Source organism: Elephas maximus, chromosome 11 (assembly GCF_024166365.1).
Source record: "Elephas maximus indicus isolate mEleMax1 chromosome 11, mEleMax1 primary haplotype, whole genome shotgun sequence".
Lineage (NCBI taxonomy): Eukaryota > Metazoa > Chordata > Mammalia > Proboscidea > Elephantidae > Elephas > Elephas maximus.
This window is the reverse complement of record NC_064829.1, coordinates 80,535,518-80,558,402: the sequence shown is the minus strand read 5'-3', so window position 1 is coordinate 80,558,402 and position 22,885 is coordinate 80,535,518. Positions and strand designations below refer to the sequence as shown.

The 22,885-nt window shown below is 37.9% G+C and overlaps 1 pseudogene; it reads left to right on the top strand.

The window, feature by feature from the left end:
- The first annotated feature begins 412 nt into the window (after positions 1-412).
- Positions 413-22,783, top strand: LOC126086143 (tigger transposable element-derived protein 1-like; annotated as a pseudogene).
- Positions 22,784-22,885: the final 102 nt, after the last annotated feature.

Here is a 22,885-nt window from a genome sequence, read left to right as displayed (position 1 = left end):
TATAAAGATTTATACAGGCATACCTCGTTTTATTGCTGTTTGCTTTATTGTGCTTCACAGATATTGCATTTTTTTATGAATTGAAGGTTTGTGGTAACCCTGCATCAAGCAAGTCTATTGACGTCATTTTTCCAACGGCATGTGCTTACTTCGTGTCTCTCTGTTGCATTTTGGTAATTATCACAGTATTTCAAACTTTTTCATTAGTATTATATCTGTTATGGTGATCTGTGATCAGTGATCTTTGATGTTACTATTGTAACTGTATAAGACAGCAAGCTTAATCCATAAATATTATGTGCGTTCTGATTGCTTCCAGACCAGCAGTTCCCCTGTCTCTCTCCCTCATCTTGGGCCTCCCTATTCTCTGAGACATGACAGTATCGTAATTAGGCCAATTAGTAGCTCTAAGATGGCCTCTAAGGGTTCAAGTGAAAAGGAAGGGTCTCTTGTCTCTCACTTTAAATCAAAAGCTAGAAATGATTAAACTTAGCGAGGAATGCATGTCAAAAGTTGAGATAGACCAAAACTAGGCCTCTTGCTCCAGTTGACCAAGTTGTGAATGCAAAAGAAAAGTTCTGGAAGGAAGTTAAAAGTGCTATTCTGGTGAATACACAAATGATAAGAAAGTGAAGCAATCTTTATTGCTGATAGGCAGAATATTTTAGTGGTCTGGCTAGAAAACCAAACCAGCCACAACAATCCCTTAAACCAAATCATAATCTAGAGCAAGGCTGTAACTCTCTTTAATTTTATGAAGGGAGAGATAGATGAGGAAGCTTCAGAAGAAAAGTTTGAAGCTAGCAGAGATCGATTTATCAAGGTTCAAGGAAAGAAGCCATTTGCATAACATAAAAGTACAAGGTGAACCAGCAAGTGCTGATGTAGAAAAAAAAAAGCTGCAGCAAGTTATCCAGATGATCTAGTTAATGTAATTGGTGAGGGTGGAAACACTAAACAACAGATTTTCAGTATAGACAAAAGAGCCTTATACTGGAAGAAGATGCCATCTAGGACTTTCATAGGAGAAAGGAGAAGTCAGTGCTTCAAAGGACAGACTGATTCTCTTGTTAGGGGCTAATGCAGTTGGTGACTTTAAGATAAAGCCAGTGCTCACTTACTGTTCCAAAAATCCTAGGGCCCTTAAGAATTATGCTTAATCTACTCTGCCAGTGCTCTATACATGGAACAACAAAGCATGGATGACAACACATCTGTTTACAACGTGGTTTCTCAAATGTCTTAAGCCCACTATTTGAGACCTAGAAGCCCTGGTGGCACAATAGTTAAACATTTGGCAGCTAACCAAAAGGTTGGCAGTTTGAGTCTACCAGCCACTCCTTGGAAACCCTATGGAAACTGCCTACGGGGCAGTTCTACTCTGTCCTATAGGGTTGCTATTAGTCAGAAGCTACTTAAGGGCAATGGGTCAATTTGAGATCTAGTACTTAGAAAAAAAAAAAAAAAAAAGATTCCTTTGAAAATATTCCTGCTCATTGATAACACATCTGGGCACCCAAGAGCTCTGATGGAGATATACCAAAAAGCCAAACCAAACCCATTACCCTTGAGCCAATTCTGACTCATAATGACTCTATAAGACAGAGTAGAACTGCCCTGTATGGTTTCCAAGGAGCTCTTGGTGGATTCAAACTACTGACCTTCTGGTTAGCAGCCGTAGGTCTTAACCACTACACCACCAGGATTTCTGATGGAGATATACAAGTAGATTAATGCTGTTTTCATGCCTGCCAACACAACATCTGTTCTGCAGCCCATGGATCAAGGAGTAATTTCAACTTCCAAGTCTTCTTATTTAAGAAATTCATTTTGTAAGGCTATAGCTGTCATAGATAGTGATTCCTCTGATGGATCTGGACAAAGTAAATTGAAAACCTTCTGGAATGGGTTCACTGTTCTAGATTCCATTAAAAGCATTCATGATTCATGGGAGGAGGTTAAAATATCAACATTAACAGGAGTTTGGAAGAAGTTAATGCCAACCCTCATGGATGATTTTGAGGCTTTCAAGACTTCAGTGGAGGAAGTAACTGCAAATGTGCTAGAAACAGCAAGAGAACTAGAAGTGGAACCTGAAGAAGTGAATGAGCTGCTGCAATCTCATGATGAAACTTTAAGAGGTGAGGAGTTGCTTCTTATGGATGAGCAAAGAAAGTGGTTTCTGAAGATGGAATGTACTGGTGAAGCTGCTGCAAGCATTGTTGAAATGACAACAAAGGATTTAGAATATTACATAAACTTAGTTGATAAAGCAGTGGCGGGGTTTCAGAGGATTGACTCTAATTTTGAAAGAAGTTCTACTGTGGGTAAAATGCTATAAAAAACCATCACATGCTACGGAGAAATCTTTCATAAAAGGAAGAGTCAATCGATGCGGTGAACTTCATTGTTGTCTCCTTTTAAGAAATTACCACAGTCACCCCAAGCTTCAGCAACCACCATTGCGATCAGTCAGCAGACATTCACACTGAGGCAAGACACTCCACCAGCAAAAAGATTATGACTTGCTGAAGCCTCAGATGATGGTTAGCAATTTTATCAATAAAGTATTTTTTAATTAAGGCATGTGTATATATTTTTAAGCATAATGCTATTGCACACTTAATAGACTACAGTATAATGTAAACATAACTTTTATGTGGACTGGGAAACCCAACAATTCATGTGACTCACTTTATTGTTGTAGTCTGCAACTAACTGTGCAGTGCCTCTCGGGTACGCCCATATTAGAAGGCTTCTAAATTGCCTCTATGCCTACAACAAACAAAAATTAATGAATTGTATCTTTTTTTTTTATCATCTTATGGCTCATTATGTTTTTTTTTTTTTTAATAAAACAAAGCAGCTATTTATCAACAATCAACTCACTCTAAAATTTAAATAAAATGTTTTATCTCTTAAAATAAGCAAATAATAGAATTTAACTTTAGGTCAAACTGGGTAAGTATACAGTGTATGTATTATCTTTGTATTTTATCTGTATATCTAAAATTATCCCAAAATAAAACATTTAGTTTTTGAAAAATTGATGCTTCTGCTCATTTTTTGCTGGTTTATAGATTTTTTTTTTCTGTTTTTTTATTGTCATGGAAATTTTTAAGTAAGATTAGAAACACCTATTCTTTGAATATTATAAGTTTCTCATAAAATATCAGAGCCTGGTGAATTACTTGGAAGGAGGGGAGAGATTGGAAGAAGATAACTTGAAACAAACTTTTCCTCTTTTATTTTTCTCTAATTCTTGGTATATCCACATTTTCTGTGTATTTTTTAACTAAGTTCAGTCATTTACATTATGTTATGCAATCTACCCATTTCATCTAGAATTCAAATTTCCAGTCCTGAAGAAGTGCATAGTTTTTCCTCTTATTTTGTACTTCTAACTATTATTTTCTCTCCATTTTTAATTTTGCATATTTTAATGATATGACTTTTTGTTTCATGGTCAGTATTAACAGAGATTTGTCTACTTTCCTGGCCATTTCCAAACAGAAATTCTTGGTTTTGTTGATCAATTCTTTTCTGCTTTTGTTTAATTATTTCAGCTCTGCTTTATTTGTAATAATTCTTCCTTAATATTTTCTTTTTTCTCTTTAATTAAAAATGTTATTAAAATATAAAACGTACACAGATCAGAAGATAAAAATAAATACCCAGTTCAATGAGTTAGCAAAAAGCAAACCAATATTTTTTAACCTCAGACATAAAAAATATTGTCAGCACCCCATAGGCTCCATTGTATTTCCTTCGGTATCCTGCATTCCGCTCCATGTCATCTTCCTGCCTTGTGATGTTACAGGTAAGTCTTGTTTCTGAAATTTATATAACTGGGATCCTAAAGTGTGTATTCCTGGCTGGCTAGCTTCTTTCGCTTAACATTGCTACTGAGCTTCAGTCATAGTTCTACTCATGGCTGAAGATCCTTTCTATTTTTGTGTCTTACTGCATTATTCTATTGTGTAAATATTCCATAAATATGCTTATTCATTCCAACATCGATGTAAATATTTGTCTCTTACAAACACTGCTACAATGAACATCTTTGCCCTTGTCTCTTGGTTCTAATGTGCACGCATTTCTATTTGGCACATACTTAGGGGAATTGCTAGATCAGTATGGTGTACATTTGCTCAATTCAGTAGATAATGTCAAAATGCTTTTCAAAGTAGTTGTATCAGTTCATTCAATCAACATCAGTATATGCAAGGATGTGTTACTCCTCATATTCACCAATACCTGGTTTCTTCAGCCTTTTAATTTTAACCATTCTAGAGGGCATAAAGTGGAACTCCACTGTAATTTTAATTTGCGTTTCCTTGATGACTAATGAATTTGAGCACATTTTCATAAATGTATTTTTTATTATCTATTTGGGTATTCTACTTTGTGAAGTGCCTCTTGTGTCAGTAGTTTGTTTTTATATTGTTTTCTGTGTTTACTTTATTGATTTGTTTTGAGAAGTTCTTTGTTACAGCTGTTGCAAATACTGTGAATTTGTAGTTGACCTTTCATTCTTACTCGATATTTTGGGGTTAAAATATTATTTTAATTAAAAATATTTTAATGTAGTACAATTCGTTTTTCTTTATTAAGAGAAGGAGCCCTGGTGGTGCAGTTGTCAAGTACTTGGATGCTAACTAAAAGGTCCTTGGTTCAAATACACCAGCTGCTGCTTGAGAAAGATGTGGCAGTCCGCTTCCGTAAAGATTTCAACCTTGGAAGCCCTATGGGGTAGTTCTACTCTGTCCTTTAGGGTCACTATGTGTTGGTACCAACTGGATGGCAACATGTTTGGTTTTATAAATGGAGTTTCTGGGTTTAACTAGTAGATTTTAACAAATCTTCCCCATCTCAGTGTCATAAAAAGTATGGCTTTTATTTTCATATTTAAGTATAATGCCCCTTGGCATCAATTTTTATGTGTAAATTAGAGATCAACTTTTTAATTAGAGATCAACTTTTATTTATTTTTGACTTGCGTAACCAATTAACTAAGCACCGTTTTTTGAAAGAGTCTGGATTCTACTCTGTTTACATTGTCAAATTTGCCATCAGTAAAGCTTCCATTACATGCATGGGTGTCCTTCTGGACTCTCTTATTTGTTTCATTGGTCTATTTGTGTACTATTGCACTACTGACAAACTGGATTACACAGATTTATAATATCTTCATAGTTAAAAGATAATTCTCTCCCACTTTCTTCCTCTTCTTTAAAACTGGCCTGGACATTCCTGGATCTTTTCATTTCTATTTTAATTTTAGAATCAGTCTGTCAATTTCCATAAAATAGTTGAGATTTTCATTTGGATTTCATTAAATGTATAAGAAAATTTGGCTCCAATTACCACCTTTACAAATTGAGTCTTCCAATCAATGAATATGTTAAATTCCCCCATTTTTTATACACCTTCTTAAGGTTTTCTCAATAATATTGTTTGCATTCTATGTGTAGAGGTCTTGCATATAGTTTGTACCCTTTGCTCAATCAAGTTCAGAGCTGCTCTTTATTGTTTCTTCTCCGTGGGAAACAAGACAAAATATCCACATCCAACATAATATACAAGGATAGAGAAGGAGTAAGGTAGCTAACTAGAAACTACCATCCATAAAACATGAAATGTGAAGAACACATGGTAATTATCCATAGCATACATTAGCTACTATCATAAAGGAATGATTAGAACTTTTTGTCCTGAGAGGGAAGAGATGTCATTGTCCAGCCAATCATTGAAATTCTTTTCCTTTCTTCCGTCGAAGGACAGACTTAGGCAGAGTCATGTGACACATTCATTGCTAAGGGAGGAGAAGACAACTCTGTAAGAAACTAAGAGATGAAAGATTTAAATAAATAGGATATGAGTATAGGATATCCAAGGCAGCTCCTAAAAAGAAAGGACAGGAAAGTGGGTATGAAGAAAGAAACTATTAAATTATGTATGAGAAATTTCTCCAGAACTAAAAATCAGCGGGTTTCAAATTAAAAGGGGTGCTGAGTGCCTGCATGATGAATGAGCATGATGAATGAAGCCCTGAAAGCCAGCAAAGAGGAAAACAATTTTTTATACAAATCTTCAGGAATCCGTATGGCATCAGGCAAGTCAATGAGGGTGTAGTCCAGGGACCTGGATTACAATGTATAAAATAAAATCTGATGGAATATCATTACCCATGCAGAATCTTAGCCAAAATATCAATTGAAAGTCAATATTCATGGCTCAGTGATTAAGTGCTTTGCTGCTAACCCAGAGATGGGTGGCTTCAAGCCCCCAGCCACTCAGTGGGAGACAGAAGTGGTAATCTGCTTATATAAAAATTACAGCCTTGGAAATCCTATGGGGCAGTTTTACTTTGTCACATGGGGTCACTATGAGTCTGAATTGACTCAATGGCATGCAATAATATTCACTGAAGGCTAAGAGTAGGTATAATCATTTTCATACATAATCAAAAAAATTACCTATCCCTTCCATATTTTATCAGAAAGCTATTTATTTAGAAACCTAGTCCTGCAATTTAGAAGCCAAAACAATGATTTATCTATATTTTGATGAAGACAAAAGATTTTCTTAAAAAATACAGATTACAACAGCACCTTTTATAAGAAATGATTTACAAGGTCAGCATTCCACCACTTAGCACAGATTATTTAGCCATTCTGATCACTTAAAATGCCTTCATGATTTTATTTTATTGTCTTCAGGTGAATGGTCATGCATATTTAAACCAAAAACCAAACCAAACCCATTGCCCTTGAGTTGATTCCGACTCATAGAGAACCTATAGCATATTTAAAAGGGGGTGGGGGGGAATAAACAGCAACCAGTTAGGGAATTTATAAAACATTAAAAGTTATAGAAAAATACAGTCAAATAAGATATCCTGATCCTTAAAAATTGTCACTCCCATAAACTCTCTTCTAAAATCTGGTCTTGTCCTAAGCTGTGTACCCTGAATCTCTCCTGGAGTATAGTGTGTACCATGAGTTTTATTTCAGGATAAGACAAGTAACTTGTTCTTCGTTTGACCTAACTGACTTAATATGTTTTATTCTGTTGCTGAATTTGCTAAGCATCTTTGTGTATATGTGTGTGTGTGCTTTTATCAAATGAAGCTTTCCAAAACAAGGAGTAAGAAACAAACGAACAAAGATCCTTGCAGTCAAGTCGATTCCAACTCATAGCAACCCTACAGGAGAGAGTAGAACTGTCCAATAGGATTTCCAAGGAGCAGCTGGTGGATTCGAACTGCCGAGCTTTTGGCTAACAGCCAAACACTTAACCACTGTGCCAAACCTTATTTCAACCTACCTATTTTTCTGATGCCGATCTTGAAAAAGATTATTTGAGAGAGTTCCTAACAAATTCTTATCTCACAGTGTAATAAAGGAACTGGGGATTCTCTTTCCATTTAAACATATGTACCATTATATAAACACATTAACTCCTTTATATGAATTGCCAGACTTATGGTGAGTCATATTGAAGATGAATTTAAGAGGAATTGATACATTTCAAGACTTCAGAAATTTCTAGAATGTATAGGACAAAATTACTTATTAAATAATTATAATAATCATTAAGTAATAATAATATATTATTAGATAATTGTAATAAAATGGTAAGAGTTGAATGAGTTTGAGTGTCTCTATTATTCAATGGTCTAAAAAAAAATAGGGGAAGCAAAATGTTTATACAGTATGCATTGGGTAAATGAGTGTTTTCTACAGAATAAAGAGAAAATAGTTGCAGAAAAACCTTGAAGACATTTTAAGATGCCTCGAATACTTTTTGTCCTATAGGGTCGCTATGAGTCAGAATCGACTCGACGGCACTGGGTGGGTTTTTTCCGAATACTTTATCAAAAGAAATCAGAATTCATGACACATCAGTGGCATATATTCTTTATTGTTTAAGCATTGTGCAGATTTGCTATATTTTAATAATGCTTAAAAAAAAACTGTGTTTCATCTTTTATTTGTTTCTCCCAAGTTTTACTTGCATTGATGGGCTTTAATTTTATATTCAGTATTCCAGAAGAGCAGATTTTCTTTTCAAGCACCTCTGTCCATATGTATGCAGTTATGAATCCTGATTTGTGTGTCTAAAATAAAAAAATATGAGTCAAAAGTATATACTAAGAATACACTGTAAAAGTCTTTATTTCTAAAGGTTACAAGAATAATGTACCCCATCTTTAAAGCAATATATAAATTTTCTAAGGAAAGGCAAACTCTTCATTTCAAAAAAGACAGATAAGATAGTACTTAAAAGTAATTACTAGATAGGTAAAAACAAGTTACTAAAAATCCATCATATAACTTTGATTATATAATATACATCAGTTCCTTACCTACATCAATCTACCTACCTATGCATCTTACCTACCTATCTGCGTACCTACCTATCTGCGTACCTACCTCTATCTATCTATCTATCTATCTATCTATCTATCTATCTATCTATCTATCTATCTATCTATCTATCTATCTATCTATCTATCTATCTATCATCTATCTATCATCTATCATCTCTCCCATCTCTCCCATCATCTCTCCCTCCCTCCCTCCCTCTCTCCCTCCATCCAATCTATCATCTTCAGTTCATTTATCAGAGCATTTCCCTGCTTTTTCTAGATCAAAATTATTAGGAAATAATACTATCATCCTTTTAAAAAATAACTTGCATTGTTAGAATTATTGCTCAATTAAGTTGCCTTGGTTGTGCCTAAACATACTCTGCGGCTGTGTGAAACGTGTTTATTTAGTTCAGCACCCTGACTCTTTGTGCATTTGTCTGACCTGCTTCTCTCACTCCCTTGCAAATCTACTCTTTTTATTCAAGACAGAATCTTCTTGAAAAGAAAAACAAAAACTCAAAAATAGCCTTTTTATAAAAGTTTTGTTCCTACCTAAAGGACTTTGTTATTTGAAAAATAATTTGGTTGAAACTCCCAAAAATATAAAAGTCTTCTCACAATGGTGGCTGTTAGGATCACAGATTTGGAAAAATAGAATATTTGGCATCAGTTTTGGCCATGCCTTTAAATGCTCTGGAATAAACCCTAATATGTGTTGCAAATATATTTCTCATTTTCAGGCTTAAGAAGACTTTTCAGATCAGGTGTAATGTTTCAGGTGGAATTTCCATGGCAGTTGTCTGAATGTCACAAGGAACGCCTCATTTAGATCTGAAAATAAAATTGGTTTGTGGGACAAAAGGAGACAATTGAACGTGATTTTAACAGACTATACAATCAGTGTGCAAAAACATGGCTAGCTCTATTTCTTATTTCTGAACTCAACTCTCAAGCTCTAATATTTCCCCAAAGAAAGAAAAAGAAAAAAAAAAAAACCTAATTATTTCTTTAACTGAAAGTTTTTTTTTTTTTTAACACTATCATCTACAACGTAAAACTGAGTTCTTCACTTCCCTTCATCGATTCTAGACCAATTATTTGGTTCAAGGCTCAACATGTCTCAACAGGGGAAATCCTATTTCTGTTTTGAGAAGAACAGCGTTATTAGCAGGACCTGAGAATGTATTAGCAGGTGCTAGGCTGGTGAAGGGTGAAGGGTCAAAATATAAATATCAATAAAAGATGTTTGATATTGGGTTCATTTCGTGTGCCTCAGTGTTTAATGGCTTAGTAAGGACACCTCAAGCAAGTACAGTAAAACCTGTGAAAGCCGAAACCTGTGTAAGGCATAAACCTGTCAGAGAAGGAAAATGCAAATATTTGCCATTAAACCAAGGGGTAGAAAAGTGATAAGACTGCACCCTGTCAAAGGCAGAAAACTTGTGAGACCCAGAAAAACAAGGCAGCCCCGTTGAGTTCCAGCTTTCACAGGTTTCCCTGTACTATTTAACTACTGGAACGTCTCCTTCAGCCTCAATAATGGCTCAGAGTGAATCAGGTGGAGATGCTGTTATTGCATCCCAGCACAGCACCTGAAAGATCCATTCCCAGGTTCTGATGATAATTCCTCTCATCTCGAAAGAGAGACCGGACTTCCCAGTTGAGACATGCTGAGACTTGACGCCAGTAAAGTGTCCAGAATCAATAAAGGGAGGTGAGGGCAGATCCTGGAGAGGGCAAGTATCACATTGTGTGGTATCTTCCTTGTTGTTATTCTGTGCCATCAAACCAGTTCTGACTCATAGCGACCCAATAGGACAGAGTAGAACTGCCCTGTAGGATTTCCTAGGCTATAATCTTTATGGGAGCAGATCACCAGGTTTTTTCTTCCATGGATCCCCTGGTGGGTTCAAACTGCGGACTTTTTGGTTAGCTTCAACCATTGCGCCACCAAGGTTCCTTGACGTATGCCTTAGGGAAGATAATTCTATGGTTTCAGGTAATGGGAGGCTGCTATCCTCCAATAAGTGTGGACCATACACATCTGCTGGCTCACAGGGTTCAGGAAAAACTGAGTTTTCCAAGCTCTCAAGCACATCCACCAATGTGTCTCTACCACAGGTCTCAAGGTCCCACTTTAATATAGAGATACCATATATTGCATAAACCAGGGCACCTCGGTGCACCTATTTCCTTTCCCAGTTTTCCACAGATGAAAGCCTTAGCAACTGTGATGTTAGAACATGCCAGGGTATCGGTTTCCCAATTACCACCATCAACAGATCTGTGCCCATAAGGCCAATGAGTCACCCAAACAATAATTCCTTCCTAAGTACCTCACCTTAAGAACACCTTAGGACTAATTGTTTTGTTTGGCTTTCTCCATAAACGAACATGGAATAAGAATGTGAGTATAAGTAGTTTACATGGGAGGTTCTTCATATTTGCAGTTCCTGGCGATTGGAGATTAGGCTGATATGCATTGACATGGTAAGGCCCAAGGGGGGCACCCAAGGCCACTACCCCTCTTTTTGATATAGGAGCCTCAAGGAAGATATTTTACAGCTTTTCCTCCTTAGAAAAAAGAAAAGAATGTTCTGGAACAACCTGTATTAAAAAGGGACTATCATTTCCCTGGAAACTCTGATGGCATAGAGGTTAAGTGCTGTGGCTGCTAACCACAAAAGTCAGCAGTTCGAATACACCAGGTGCTCCTTGTAAACTCTATGGGGCAGTTCTCTATCCTATATAAAATATCCTATAGGGTTGCTATAAGTCAGAATCGACTTGACGGCAATGGGTTTTTTAGGTTTTATCATTTCCTTAAAGATAAAACTTATCATAAAGTAAAATATAGATAATACCACCTTGTTCAGGGATGCATTTATACACTTATTCATTCACTTATGTCTTTGTTTTGATGGGGAGAAAGGTGGTCAAACGGATTAGCAGATCAGTTTGTTTAAGGTTTATGAATAAATTCAAGTTTCTATTTTTTTTTCAGAAATGTTTATATTTTATTTTTTTCTAGAATTATATCAATTTCTCCCTGGTTTTCAAATTTGTTCACGTGTTGTTGTTATTCTTAGTTGCCATTGAGTTGATTCCAATTCATGGTGATCCCATGTGTGCAGACCTCAACTGTGATCCATAGAGCTATCAAAGATGAGAACTTTCAGAAGCAGATCCAACAGGCCTGCCTTCTGGGGTGCCACTGGGTAGGTTTCAGCTGCCAACCTATAGGCTGGTAGTCAAGTTTTGAACCATTTGCACAACCCAGGGACTGGTGGGTGTAGTTGTTCATAATATTCTCTGCTTTGTCTTTTTGTCTCTATCTTCTCACCTTTTCGTTATTTATGCTGCTGTGTTTTTATTTCCTTTATTGTTCTTGATCAATCTTGACAGAGCCTTAGCTACCTAATTCCTTTTTTCCAAATAATTAGACTTTTAATAATCATCTAGACTCGTTTGGTCTATTTCACCGTATTTCTAGCATTTTTATTGTGATTTCTTTTCTTTTTTTCTTTGAGTTTGCTATGTCACTCTATACCTAATGTTTTGTATTTTTGTATTTAAGGCTATAAGTTTTCTTCTAAATACTGCTTCATAACAGCCCACAAATTTAGACATTTATTGCCGTATTTGTCACTATGTTTTAGGTTTTGTACTTGGCCTCATAATTTTGTCTTTGATCTAAGAACCATTAGTTATTATTGTTGTTCCTGTTGTTGTCATTGACAGACTTGTCACATTAAGCTAGCTTTTGAAATTAATGTCGAATATCATTGCATTGTGATATTAAGACGTGGCCTATATATTTATTCTTAGAATTTATCAGTTTTCTTATTCCATATGTTTGCTTTTAATAAATGTTTAAAATGTGTTTACTTGTGGAACTGAAATCTCTGCTTGTATCAATTATATTTATCTAATGTTCATAATATTCTCCATTTTTGATAAGTTTTTAACCTGTTTAACACATGAATTTCCGAAAAGAGTATGTTAAAAATCTTAAACTACAATTATGGTATAATAATCTTTTCCCGGTATATTTTCACTTGCTCTTTGTTCAATCTGAGACTAATTATATATATACATACATATATATGCATACATACACATGTATACATAATATATATGTTTTATGTATATATGTATATGTATATGTTGTGTTGTTGTTGTTAGATACTGTCAAGTCAGTTCCAACTCATGTACAACAGAACAAAACAATGCCCAGTCCTGCGCCATCCTCCCAATCATTCTTATGTTTGAGCCCATTGTTGCAACCACTGTGTCAATCCAGCTCTAAGGATCTTCTTCTTTTTCAGTGACTCTCTACTTTATCAGGCATGATGTCCTTCTCTTGGGACTGGTCCCTCCTGATGACGTGTCCAAATTATATCAGACTGGTGTTGTTGTTGTTAGGTGCCATCAAGTCAGTTTTGACTCATAGTGACCGTAAATACCACATAATGAAACACTGCCCGGTCCTGTGCCATGCTCACAATTGTTCTTATGCTTGAGCCCATAGTTAGAGCCACTGCGTCAATCTATCTTGTTGAGGGTCTTCCTCTTTTTTGCTGACCCTGTACTTTACCAAGCATGATGTCCTCCTCCAGGGACAGATCCTTCCTGACAACATGTCCAAAGTATATAAGATGCAGTCTCACCATTCTCACTTTCAAGGAGCACTCTGGCTATATTTCTTCCAAGACAGACTTGTTTGTTCTTTTGGTAGTCCGTGGCATATTCAATATTCTTCACCAACACCTTAATTCAAACCTATCAGTTCTTCTTCCACCTTCCTTATTCATTGTCCAGCTTTCACATACATATGAGACAATTGAAAATACCATGGCTTGAATCAGGGGAACCTTAGTCCTCAAAATGATATCTTTGCTTTTTAACACTTTAAAGAGGTCTTTTTGCAGCAGATTTGCCCAACATATCATTTGATTTCCTGAATGCTGCTTCCATGGGTGTTGATTGTGGATCCAAATAAATTAAAGCCTTGACAACCTCAATATTTTCTCCCTTTATCATGATGTTGTTTACGGGCCCAGTTGTGAGGATTTTTATGTTGAGGTGTAATCCATACTGAAAGCTGTAGTCTTTGATCTTCTTTAGTAAGTACTTAAAATCCTTTTCGCTTTCAGCAAGCAAGGTTCTGTTACCTGCATATTGCAGGTTATTAATCAATCTTCCACCAATCCTGATGCCACATTCTTCTGCATATAGTCCAGCTTCTCGGATTATTTGCTCAGCACACAGATTGAATAAGTATGGTGACGGGATCCAACCCTGATGCACACTTTAATTTTAAACAATGCAGTATCCCCTTGCCCTGTTCGAATGACTGCCTATTGGTCAATTAAGCGTTCTGGAATCCCCATTCGTTATCCATAATTTGTTATGATCCACAGTCAAAATGCCTTTCCATAGCCAATAAAACACAAGTAAACATCTTTCTGGTATTCTTTACTTTGAGCCATGATTCATCTGACATCAGCAATGACAGCCCTGGTTTCATCTCCTTTCATTGTTGACTTGAATTTCTGGCAGTTCCCTGTCAATATACTGCTGCAACTGCTTTTGAATGATCTTCAGCAAAATTTTACTGGTATCGTCTGATAATTTCTGCATTCTGATGGATCACCTTTCTTTGGAATATGTATTTCTTCCAGTTGGTTGGCCAGGTAGTCATCTTTCGGATTTCTTGGCATAGACAAGTGACCACCTCCAGAGCTGCATCCATTTGTTGAAACATCTCGGTTGGTATTCTGTCAATTCCTGGATCCCTGTTTTTCGCCAATGCCTTCAGTGCAGCTTGCACTTCTTCCTTCAATACCATCAGTTCTTACTGGTATGCTACCTCCTGAAATGGTTGAACGTCAATCAGTTCTTTTTGGTACAGTGACTCTGTGTATTCCTTCCATCTGCTTTTGATGCTTCCTGCATCATTAAATATTTTGCTCATAGAATCCTTCAAAATTTCAACTCGAGGTTTGAAATTTTTTCTCCAGTTCTTTCAGCTTGAGAAATGCAGATTTCATTATAATATTTTACTTTGTCCTCTCTAGCTGCCCTTTGAAATCTTCTGTTTAGCTCTTTTACTTCATCATTTCCTCTATTCGCTTTAGCTACTCTACCTTCAAGAACAAGTTTCAGAGTCTTTTCTGACATCCATTTTGGCCTTATCTTTCTTTCCTCTCTTTTTAGTGACCTTTTCCTTTCTTCACGTATGATGTCCTTTGATGTCATTACACAATGCGTACAGTCTTTGTTCATTAGTGTTCAATGTGTCAACTCTATTCTTGAGATGGTCTCCAAATTCAGGTGGAATATACTCAAGGTTGTATTTTGGTTCTCGTGGACTTGTTCTAATTTTCTTCAACTTGAACTTGCATATGAGCAATTGATGGTGGGTTCTATAGTTGGCCCCTGGTCTTGTTCTAACTGATGATATTGTGCTTTTCCATCACCTCCTTCCATAGATGTAGTCGATTTGATCCCTGTGTTTTTCATCCGGTGAGGTCCACGTGTATAGTTGCCATTTATGTTGTTTAAAAAAGGTATTTGCAATGATGAAGCTGTTGGTCTTGCGGAATGCTATCATGGGATCTCCAGCGTCATTTCTGTCACCAAGACCATATTTTCCAACTACCAATTCTTCTTCATTTCCAACTTTTGCATTCCAATAACCAGTAATTATCAATGTATCTCGATTGAGTGTTTGATCAATTTCAGACTGAGAAGTTGATAAAAATCTTCAATTTCCTTATCTTTGGCATTAGTTGTTGGTGATTGAATTTGAATAACAGTCATATTAACTGGTTTTCCTTGTACGCATATGGATATTATCCTATCACTGATAGCACTGTACTTCAGGAGAGATCTTGAAATGTTCTTTTGACAATGAGCAGGATGCCATTCCTCTTCAATTTGTCATTGCTGGCATAGCTGGCATAGTAGACCATATGATTATCCAATTCAAAATGGGCAATACCAGTCCTTTTCTGCTCACTAATGCCCTGGATATCTATGTTTATGTGTTCCATTTCATGTTTGATGACTTCCAATTTTCCTAGACTCATACTTTGTACACTACATGTTCTGATTATTAGTGGATGTTTGCAGATTTTTTTTCTCATTTTGAGTCATGCCATATCAGCAAATGAAGGTTCTGATAGCTTGACTCCATCCACGTCATTAAGGTCGACTCTACTTTGAGGAGGCAGCTCTTCCCTGGTCGTATTTTGACTAGCTTCCAACCTGAGTGACTCATCTTCCAGCACTATATTAGACAATGTCCCAGTGTTCTTCATAAGATTTTCACTGGCCCATTTACTCAGAAGTAGACTGCCAGGTCCTTCTTCCTAGTGTGTCTTAGTCTGGAAGCTCTGCTGAAAACTGTCAACTGTGGGTAACCCTTCTGGTATTTGAAATACCGGTGGCAAATCTTCCACTGTCACAGCAAGATGAAAGCCACCATAGCAGAACAAACTGACAGCATGTATGTGTACATATATATATTCAGGGCCTTTATTTCAACATGACACATTATTTTAACTAGTGTATAACTGCATCTTTTTCCCTTATAACTTTTTTTTTTTTTTTGCTTCGATTCCATTTGCCAAATATTAAAATTGTTCTCCCCGTATTCTTATTTGACTGGGATACGTTTTGGCAATCATTTGAGCTCAATATGCTTATAAACTATGTCAAATATATTTCTTAAAGACACCTTGTTGGAAGATCTCATTTATCTAATCAGAAAAATTCATTTCACTGAGATATTTAACCCATGTTTATTATAATTACTTTTTATCATCTTATTCATGGTTTTTTGTTACCACATTTTGTTTCTATTTTGCTTGCTTTAATTTTTAGTTATTTGTGTGAACTTCTTATGTATCTTCTATTGGATAGGTAGAATTTTCTTTTTTTTTTAACATGAATGTTGTACATTCAGTTTTATTCTTATAGTTATTACTTCTAACTTATTAATATAGTTATGCTTACATTCCCTACTGGTGTCAAGGATATTAAATATTTATATTTTTTATCCAAACTAGACAATTAAAGCTTGCTTATTTCTCTGCTCTTCCTATTCTGTCCCATATACACTATATATTAATTGCTCATTTGTACAACAATAAATTTTCCTCAGGACTTTACTCACTTCTACTTCCCATATTGCAATACATCCTTCTGAAGTCATTATTCTTCTTGGTATAATACATTATCTAAGCATTGTTTCAAATTGGGTATGCTGAAAGATACCTTTATTTTCACTCTAGACTTTAAGTGATAGTTTAAGTGTACATAAATTTTATGTTCAAAATGTTTTCTTCTTTGACAGTGTATCTCCATTGACTTTTTGTGCCCAGTGAGAGAATGAAAGAACAAGGAGCACAAAGGCTTCAGACATATGCATAAGGAAGCTATCCTGGAAGTGTCTCCACAGCCCTGTCCACTCCAGCTGATGCCACATGGAACAGAAACAAGCCACCTGCCCACAACCTCCCTGACGGCTGTACTAAGACAAAGTCTTGGAGTAGTTAGTTATACTGTAATACATAACTGGAACAGAAATTAGTGCTTGGGAATGAGAAGGTACTGTAAGAAAAAGCTAAAACAAGTGGCACTGCCTTTGGGACCAAGAAGAAGTAGGAGGCCTGAAGGTCTTGGGGAGACCCTGAGTGGGAGATGAAAAGACAATGTAGAAATTGTTACCAGAGGCAGGGAAAATGGCAGCATGTGTTGTATAATGGTGGAAAGTTTAACAAAACTGTCACCTGAAGTAATGTAAAAAATATAAAATATACCTAGCGATCTGGTGAATTTAGCTAAGGAGCTTTATGGGAAGAACACCAGTGGGTTTCTTTAGCTGTATGTGATAGGGTACAACTAAAGAGAGAATAGCTAAAGAAAGACGTTTTCACCTTTCAAGAAGAATTTAGAGGAAACATAAAGCAGAACCTACTAAGTTCAAAAATAAAACTATTTCTCATTCCTAGGCACTCCGGATGGCAAAATAGTCTCAAATAAATGGCTTTAGCATAAAAGTCAAATGCAAGTTATTGCCAGTAAAATGTAGCTTCTGGATAAAGTCATATCAGGTATGCATTGGTTAGACCTTTGGTTAAGAATAAAGCTGGAACAAAAAGTTTCTAAGAATTTTATGGCGTACCTTGTAGATTCTCTCAAGTGGACAATAGGACAACTAACAGTTTTAAAGGCATTGTCACTGAATCTTAGCCCAGGGCAGAGAAGTAACTCTTTCAAAACAACTTGTGAGTGTGGTTTTTATCTGATAAAGGTGCCCCAATAAGATCTACAGGAAACCCACAAAGTTTTTTAAAAAATTGTATTGAAAGAAGCACTAGGACAGTGCAAGGGAGAGATAATGGGATTACTGAAAAGATCTCTCAGTTTGGCACAAAACAACTCAACTGTGTTTTATAATTGTAAATTAAAATAATCTTAACTTAGTACTATCTGATTTTAACTCAGTTCTCATACCCTGACCTGGCTGAGAATATCTAGTTTTTGTAATACCAAATCTTGGTCCCCACCCCATAGTCTTTAAGTAAAACCTAAAAATAAACATCTTTTAAAAATAAAATCCTCTGTGTACCCTATGTATGTGTAACAATTCCTTTCCATTTACTCACCAATCTACTTGAGTCAACTCATTTTGCTTATAGGGGTTTCAAAATTACCATCAGGATGTTACTGCTTTGTGTCATTTCTAACCCTCACCCCCGCCCCATCTGTCCACTGGAAAGCCTCATTGTAGAAGAAAATATAATTGTGACATCAGTCCTGTATTGTAGGTATCCCAGTAATAAATACATCATTTATTTAATTGTGAAATTAACTGTGCATGATAATTAGAAAACTACTTTGAAAAATATTATTTTAAATTATAAATTTGCTAAAGTACATGTTTCTTATATTCTCGTTTTTGAAAATTATTGTAATTATAACTTTTTGGCAAAAATCTGTTGCTGCATTTACTCCTTTCTAAAAATTTTTTTTCTTGTAAATTGTTCTGCCCTGAAATGGGGGAAAGAAGCCTTTTTGAATTTCTCTTTTTGTCCTGTAAAGGGAAATGAAAAGATTGTGGTTCATTTTATTACACTTTTTTTGAGTGTAGAGAATGTATAGACAAAGAAAAACAGATTAATGACTTTGTTATTAGAAAAAAAAAAGAGCAATGTTTTTACTCAATTTTTATTTTCATGCTCAAAACTTGTTTTTCTTTTCAAAATTTTAAAATTTTGGATTTAAAAATTCCTGTTCCACCTTGGAACCCTGGTAGTGCAGTGGTTAAGAGCTTGGCTACTGATCAAAAGGTCAGCAGTTCAAATCCACCAGCCACCGCTTGGGAATCCCATGTGGGCAGTTCTACTCTGTCTTATAGGGCTACTATGGTTATTTCCAACAAGCAAAAATCTTGGCTTTTATTATTTTCCATATCATATCTGATTGGGCAAATTTAAGTAAGTTTTGCTTGCTTTCATTTATGGATGTTTTGACATGAAACATGTAGATTTATTTTTCAGTTTAACTTATGTTTTTTAAAATCTGATTAAATTTCCTTTTTTAATTGGAGAAGGTAACTGCTCTTTCCCCAAAATAATACAGTGAATTGTTGTTGTAGCATGGCACATAGTACAAAGGAGGGTCCTTTTCAGAGCAATACACCTTTCAATCTTAGGATTTTTTTAATAAATTTTCTCTAGTTTATGTTGGTTTATGGGTCCCTAGCTATTAATTATTCTGGTGATACAAAAAAAACCTTGATTTTTCCATAAGCTACTGTCAATTAAACATGAAAACCAAAAAAAAAACCCACCAAACCTGTTGCTTTTGAGTTGATTCCGACTCATAGCGACCCTGCAGGACAGAGTAGAACTGCCCCACAGTTTCTAGAAGCACCTGGTGGATTTGAACTGCCGACCTTTCAGTTAGCAGCCATAGTACTTAATCACTATGCCATCAGGGTTTCCAATTAAATATCAAAGAGAATGAAAATAATTTCTCTAAAACTTAACCACAAATTGGTGAATCTTGGGATTACTTTTATTCCTTTCCCATTCCCCAAATTAGATATGATAATACATTGTTCATGAAGCACAACTACCATGTAATGTGAAACGACATGAACAATAACCACAGGTCTGTAAGTACTGGTTAAATATTAATTTAGTAATTTAGTGTCATGAAAGTTCTTGCCCACGAGATGCCAATATTCTTATGATATTTATCAATACAACATAGTCATATTTCTAAGACAAGTGTATCTTATTTTTCCCTAGGCATGATCCTGAAACATACTGTCTGGTTTGAACTACAGAATTTCAAGTATTTTAACATGTCTGTTTTTTGAGGACTTTCTTCTTTATTAGGATACACTTACAGATAGTGGAAGAGAAATAGCTGCATGAGTCTTGTTTAAACCAGGTTCATATTAGAGAATTACACACCATTCTCAAGAGATTTCAGTATTGGACAGGGGATCATTTACTGATTATAGTTTCTAAAAAGCTAATATTAAATCTTGTATATTGTTAATAAGTAGGTGAAATATACAAGGTTGTTTCATAACTATGTTAAAAAATTATTATTAAGAAATAAAACACTAATATCATATGGTATGTGTCAGAGCACTGTTATATTTTTTCTTAGTAACAACACCTTTCTTGACCATAGAACACAAACTTGATGGTGGCATCAGTACTGAAGATGGACTAATGAAAGTACCTCAGTGGGACTGGCGTTTTCCTATGTTTTGTAGGGGAACTGGGTGCATATGGACAAATAGTACTTGCTTTTGTACTGGAAGAGCAAATGTACAAGTCCTACACCAACTCTTTTTTAGGGTTCTGGAAATCCTGCTTATGAAGGTGTGAGCTCAAAAAAAAAAAAAAAAACACTTTAATGGATTCAAGTAGCTTTAATTTGGCCTAAAAAAAAATTTTTTTTTTTCTCTATTACTCTCCATTTCAGTGCTCACCTTGGAGTCTCGGAGAACTCTGGCAAAGCACGTACACAGCAAATTTGTTAACTCACAAAAGCTACCAGTTTATAAAATGTCCCTTGAAATTTGACCATAAGTGTGCATAACCTTTGGAGAAGCTAAGCTTTTCCCATATGTTGGTTTTTCTCAGAAAGAAAAATTCTGTGGGTCCCATTAGGGAGGCAGCATTAAACTGAGAAGGCAGCTTGCCAAGCAAGCGGGATATGGTGGATGGGTAAAGTATGTGCACGTGGGTGTATAGGAGAATGAATGGCATCTTCAAGGGAAAAGTCACACTGGCAGCCCCAGAGGATCAGCGGAGCTGGGCAAAGCCTCAGCATCTGCCTGGGCTGAGTCTCCTGGTCAGTTAACAGCTAAAAGACCTGAGTGCACCCCTGTCTTGGATTGGGTCCAGGCTGGGACACACTCATTTCCCCATCTTTAAGATTTGAGCAGGCATTCAACTCCTCAAACCCAGGCACTGAGCAGGTGGCCACTGGAGATCAAAGATCAAAGTGGCTGCTGTCCATGAGAATTTGATTTCAAATAAGTCACGCAAGCACACACACACTCACTGCCAGGTGATGGTGGAGGAATGACAAGGCGGACCAAAGGGTGAAAATCACCCCTCTTTCTTCCCCTGGGATTTCCTCCCTGAATTTCTTGTATCCCCTTCCCTCCTCCTGATGTAAAGACCACTTGCCTACCAAAGGTCTGCCAGTGGTGGCTTTCCTGGCCAGGTTACAAAGTCTGTGTCCTGGAAACCGACTGGGCAGAGGGAATGGTTAGAAATACCTGGGTGAATCGATTTAGCATAATGCCAATTTTTCATTCCTCTGTCTTTAAATTGCGATTAAGAAATGCAGTCATTTCTCTTAAAGGTAGTTTTGACATTGTCCCTGTTTCACTCAAGAATTCTGACATTTTCGTAAAGAAGACATACTTCTGGATTTAAAAAAAAATTACCAGATAATATTAATATGTCAACATTTAACTACTGACTTCTCTCAATGGCCATTTCTCAAACCCTCTCTTGCCCAGGTAACCTGGATCGAAGGCAATGTTTTATTGCCTTTTTACCATCTGTGAACCCATTTCTTAATCGGTCCCACCACGCTATCTTTGCTTCTTCTTAGCTGGGGGACTTCCTTCTCCACTCCACGGCCTCCCACCCCACCCCGCGGGCACAGGAATCGCTCCCGTGTCACACTGTTCCCAGGACCTTCTGCCTGTTTCCCTCTTGCTCCTTTTAGAAGTACGTACGTGGGCGACACGCCGGCTTGGAGACGTCCCAGGCTCTCCACCCGCACGCCCCTTTCTTTTTCTCTAGCTGCTAGCTCCTCTCACAGGCATCCTGTTCGAGTGAAGTTGGCGCAGCGGGCGGGCGCGATCTTCTCTCTAAGTCTCTCTCCTTCCCTTTCTCCCCGCCCCATCTACCTACTTTTTATTAAATGGACACACACTCGGTCCACTTCGCCCCACGGTCGAGGACTTGCGGTACCTGAGAGCTGAGGACCCACGGCGTGGTAGAAGGAGCCTTGGAGACTGCATCCGGGACCCAGGGACCCCTCTGACGCTGAGACCTCTCCTAATCCCCCATCTCGACTAGCCGGCAGGGGTCCTCCGCGCTCCCGCGGCGCCGGGTGGGGAAGTGGGCAGGGCTGCGGCGGAACCCATCCTCGCGCCCGCACCCGCACGTGGGCGCCCGGCGCTGCAGCAGCAGGTGCGCCAGGGCGGGCTGCCCAGGCGCCGGCCTTTCCACTCGCCTCTCGCCCGGCTTTCCTCCGCCGCCTTGGGGGGCGACCCCGGTGTCCGCCGCCCCGCGTCTGTCTGCTTTCTTCTCCATAGCCGCTCCTACCCCCGACACCTCGAAGCCATCATCCCCTGAAGAAGCCGGTCCCAGCGGCGGGGCGCGGGGGCCCGGGGTTGAACAGGCGGGGCGAAGCCCCTCTCCAAGGCTGGGCCTGGCAGGCGCAGGGGGCGGTACCGAGGTGGCCTTGTATCCTCCCTTCGCTTTGCCCGCTGGGCCTTTCGGGGGGTATCCCAGCAAGTCGTTTCCTCCTCTAGTTGAGCGTCCCCTTGCGGGCGTGCTGGAGCAGGGGCAGCCGGGGGCTGCGCCGCGGGTTTACAGCTCTGGAGTAGCGAAGGCATCCGCACGCAGCCCAGGGCTCGGCGGGCCTGTCTGGTTGGCGACCCCGTCTGCGGGCCCCGGATTCACAGCTAAACTTTACCGCCGCCGCCCCCTGCGCCCGGCCCCCGTCTCCTGGCCGAAACCCGAGGGAAGGGCGCGCTTTCGCCCGGAGGAGGGCCTGCTTCCACGGACAGACGGACCTTGGGGTGGGAGACAGACCGCACTTTGTGGCACCCATAGGCAGTGAGAAGCCTCCTCCTCGCAGACTGTCGCTGGGCCCCTCCCCTCTACCCCTGTCTCCCTCGCCGGGACTAAGTCGGGATTCGCCTGCGCCCGGTGCGCCCCTAGC